At 43.8% G+C, this 4,788-nt stretch overlaps 1 long non-coding RNA gene across 1 annotated transcript; it reads right to left on the reverse strand.

The window, feature by feature from the left end:
* Positions 1-3,523: 3,523 nt before the first annotated feature.
* LOC116977306 lies at positions 3,524-4,550 on the reverse strand. Its single transcript, XR_004413164.1, has 3 exons — positions 4,539-4,550; positions 3,874-3,876; positions 3,524-3,718 (listed from the first exon to the last, which is right to left on the reverse strand). It is a non-coding gene; the product is annotated as an uncharacterized LOC116977306 (long non-coding RNA).
* Between the last annotated feature and the right edge of the window lie 238 nt (positions 4,551-4,788).

Here is a 4,788-nt window from a genome sequence, read left to right on the forward strand (position 1 = left end):
TGCTGTATCGTTAAAGTCAACCAAACTTGTAAGTTTTGTTTGTTATTGTCACGTGTTTCGAGGCAGAGTGAGAAGGTTTTTTGTTGCGTGCCATCCAGTCAGTGGAAAGACTAGACATGATTACAATCCACAGTGTACAGATAGAGGATAAAGGGAATAACGTTTAGTGTAAGATAAAGTCTACAGGACATGATGAGACAAAAGGAAATGCAATGAAAAAGTATCAGAAACTAAAAGGGTAACATATGTGGAGGTGGAGGCGTTCCAAGGATATGGGGGAAAGTTTTTAAGGTATATTTAATGGCTGCCCTCCCTAAAATGAGGGCGAATACCAACATTGGAAATCTGTGAAAAATCAGATGATGAACACAGCAAAAGAATAAGCGTTGAGTGGTTTGACGTGTGTGAAGTGGATGAACTGCCAAGCTGCCATTAAATGTCGCGGGTTGCATCGCGGCATGGTTCGGCAACTCGAACGCTCAGGGACGAAGGAAAACACGAAGGGTGGTGTACACTGCCCGGCCCATCATCGTTACTGACCTCCCCACCACAGATGGGATCTACAAGAGCTGCTGCCTCAGAAAGGCAGCCGGCATCGTCAGAGGCCCACACCACCCTGGCCACGCTCTCATCTCGCCGGTACCATCGGGGAGAAGTTACAGGAGCCTGAAAACCATGACCTCCAGGTTTAAGAGCAGCTTCTTCCTAGCAACCTTCGGGCGCTTAAAGCACATTACAACACTAACTTCAACAAACTGTGTCTTTGGTTGCACTACTGACTTTGGTTTTGCACGATTATATTTACCTTGTATTACTGTTAGTCTTCCCGTGCTTACCTGCCGTTAGCCGGTCTTCAGTCAGTCAGAAGTGACCCACATAATTACAGGCAGATAAAATTTAAATGTAACTGGTTATAGTTATAACATACTGAGTTAAGCTAAATGGCTACAACATATCGGCCCCTAATTGTTCTGAGCATATAACGAGGCAATTACTAACAAGACATTAAAAAAGGAGCTATAAAAGCTTAACATTTATCAAAAAACAACAAATAGCATGCAATATATATCAGCATTCAGACTTCTTTAGCGATTCTTCCATCTTCACCTTCGCCATTTAGAAGCAAGCACAACTTGGTTATTAGTCTTATTAAAACATTCTTCTTCTTCTGAAGTTGTACTGTCCGCACAAAACCCTTAACATCTGGCATGATACCCAGTATATAGTCCAAAACTCAAAAGTCCAAAGTTTTGACAGCATGAAACGTCTTCCTCCATGTCCGATCAACTCATGGATATGGAGAGACCAGTGGAAGTCAGCGGAACCATCTAGGCTACACCAGTGCATCGATGACCCCATGGACGTCCCTGGCCATGACCTGCCCCGAAAGCAGTGGACAACCCTCAACCACTTGAGGACAGGCATCGGACGCTATGGAGTAGCGATGAAGAGGTGGGGCCTCGTGGACAGCGAGCGCCTCCTGCAAGTGTGGGGACCCAACACAGACAGTGGAGCACATCGTCACCAGTTCCCCCAAACAGCGGCCAGCGAATGCTGGACGAGGTCTGATTAACCTGGACGATGACAAGTTGGCCTGGCTCGCCTCAACGGAGCTGCAGGTCTAAAAGACACACGACAGAAGAAGAAGATGGATATGTCGTAACAATACTGTTGATATGTGAAAGTCCTTAGAGAGATGATAGGATGATAATAGGATTTTTAGCAATAACGTTCACTGTGATGTTTTGTTTACTTTCCGGATCATTAGCAGAGATTTCAAATCCCAGCTCAATTTTGGCCATTCTCTGTCTGGCTCACAGAGAAATTCCAGTCCATTGATACATCTCTTATTGCTTAAGAAGCGGTCGGCTGTTAGTCCTCTAGAAGCTTCATCCGCAGGATTTTCCTTTGTGTTAACATATTTCCATTGTGAAACATTAGTAGCTCCCAATACAAAAGAGATTCTGTTCGCTACAAATGTCAAAAAACATTTGTTCTCATTGTTGAAGTATTTAAGCACCGTAGTACTATCAGTCCAGAAGATAGATTATTCCAATTGAAGCTGTAATTCATTTTGCAGCTATATGTCAATTTCACAGCTACTAGACCAAGTGCAGACCCGCTGGGTCTGTTTCCACAACGCGCGTTTGCAGGATGGGGGGGGGGGGGGGGGGTTGCTGCGGCTTCACACGCATACTAACCACCCCCCACACACACGGAGGTGAGAGAGGGGGGGAGATGGAGGATACAGGAAGAGGGCGAAGGAGAGGGGAGATGGAGAGGTGGAACTTCAACTCTGACCTTTCCCATTAAGAATGCAACATGTGCTTCTTTGTTATCATTTGATCATCAGATATGAAAGTACCGTAGCCACTTTCACTGGCCTCTGAGAAATGATGCTTCAGTGCACTTCTGATCTTACCAAAGCTTGGAGGCTTCATGCACCGGTCCACTTTGAATTCTGAGATCTCGTTGCCGTCTGCTAACCTTTCTGTCCATCGGTGAGAGGAAGTTTGTGTTATACTCTCATCCCATCCAAGATTTTCCTTACAAAGATCCTGCAAAATCAACTTGGCTGGCAGTGTAAATGGTGCAAGAAATCCCAGTGGGTCATAAACAGAACCAACCACGGATAGGATACCCCTTCTGGTCGCTCTTGAATCGAGATTCTGAACTTGAACACATCTGTTTCAACGCACCAGTGCAGTCCCAATGCCCTTTCCATTGGCAGATTGTATTTGTCCAAATCCAACTCCCTGGTCTTCTTGGCTCTATCATCCGGTGGAATGCTTTCCAATACAACACGGCTGTTGCTGATCCACTTGGAAAGCATGAATCCTCCCTTATTGCAGAGGGAAGTCAGGTGTTTCACCATTTGAATTGTTTCCTGCTCCGTAGACATGGATTTTAAGCAATCATCCACATCGAAATTATTCTTCACAGAGGTTATCACTTTTTCTGGAAAGTCAGCTTTATTGTCCACTGCGTTCTTCTTTAATGCAAAGTTTGCACAACTTGGTGATGACATTGCTCCAAAGAGATGTACCTTCAACAAGATCACCATCAGGCCACCATAGGAATCGCAAGTAGTCAATGTGTTTTTCTAATACTTTGACTTGATGAAACATCGCTCTGATATCAGCCCTCAAAGCAATCGGTTCTTGTCTGAATTTAATGAGGACTCCAATGAGTGAGTTGGTAAGGTCTGGACCTTGTAGTAGTTGACAGTTACGTGATGTTGCTTTGAAGATTGCAGCACAGTCAAAGATCGCCCTCAAGGTCCCTTTCTTAGAAGGATACATCCCATGGTGCGGAATGTACCAAAGCTCTCCGTCACTTCGATTACAGTTGGTACCATTTCGGCATAATCATTGTCAATCATATCCTTTAGGAAAGACGTATACTCCTCAAGAAATTTTGTATTCTTGCCAAACTTGCGTTTCAGATTCTGGGTGCGTTGCACTGCCATACGACAATTATTCGGTAGACTAACACTTCTTGTTTGAAAGGTAAGTCCAGACAATAGTGTCTGTCTATCATCTTTACTGAGTAGTTCATAATATCCAATAACTTTACCTCTTCCCTGGCCATTTCTTCTGATTCCTTACTGGTACTTTTCATTGAAGTCATGATTGTATTGCTTGATCAATAACTTTTCTAATTTACCAGTAGATATTTCATTAACAGCAGCGGCAGGGTAGTTCTTCTGGTTCCTGCTCTCGTTGTTCCTGCTCAAGGGGGCATAGATAACCCATCCTAGTAGGGTTTTCACAGCAAACCATAGCTCCTCACAATCTGTATAGGTTCCAATGCCTTCAAAGCATTCGTTCTGATAAGTAGGTCGATGCCAGAATTTATTTTAGGTATCTTGACATCCTTCAAGTAAGGCCATTGTTTCAAGTCCTCATGTCTGGGTATATTTTGATGACAAACAGGCATGGTCTCGTGTGTAAACACCTCAGATATTGGTATAAAATTGTCTGAAGATATGTGAAAAGAAAGAGATTAGTTAAAACAAATGTAGGTCCCTTGCAGTCAGAAACAGGTGAGTTGATCATGGGGAACAAAGATATGGCGGACCAATTGAATAACTACTTTGGTTCCGTCTTCACTAAGGAAGACATAAATAATCTGCCGGAAATAGCAGGGGACCGCGGGTCAAAGGAGTTGGAGGAATTGAGTGAAATCCAGGTTAGCCGGGAAGTGGTGTTGGGTAAATTGAATGGATTAAAGGCGGATAAATCCCCAGGGCCAGATAGGCTGCATCCCAGAGTACTTAAGGAAGTAGCTCCAGAAATAGTGGATGCATTAGTAATAATCTTTCAAAACTCTTTAGATTCTGGAGTAGTTCCTGAGGATTGGCGGGTAGCAAACGTAACCCCACTTTTTTAGAAGGGAGGGAGAGAGAAAACGGGGAATTACAGACCAGTTAGTCTAACATCGGTAGTGGGGAAAATGCTAGAGTCAGTTATTAAAGATGGGATAGCAGCACATTTGGAAAGTGGTGAAATCATTGGACAAAGTCAGCATGGATTTACAAAAGGTAAATCATGTCTGACGAATCTTATAGAATTTTTCGAGGATGTAACTAGTAGCGTGGATAGGGGAGAACCAGTGGATGTGGTGTATCTGGACTTCCAGAAGGCTTTCGACAAGGTCCCACATAAGAGATTAGTATACAAACTTAAAGCACACGGCATTGGGGGTTCAGTATTGATGTGGATAGAGAACTGGCTGGCAAACAGGAAGCAAAGAGTAGGAGTAAACGGGTCCTTTTCACAATGGCAG

Source organism: Amblyraja radiata, chromosome 9, assembly GCF_010909765.2.
Source record: "Amblyraja radiata isolate CabotCenter1 chromosome 9, sAmbRad1.1.pri, whole genome shotgun sequence".
NCBI classification, from domain to species: Eukaryota; Metazoa; Chordata; class Chondrichthyes; order Rajiformes; family Rajidae; genus Amblyraja; species Amblyraja radiata.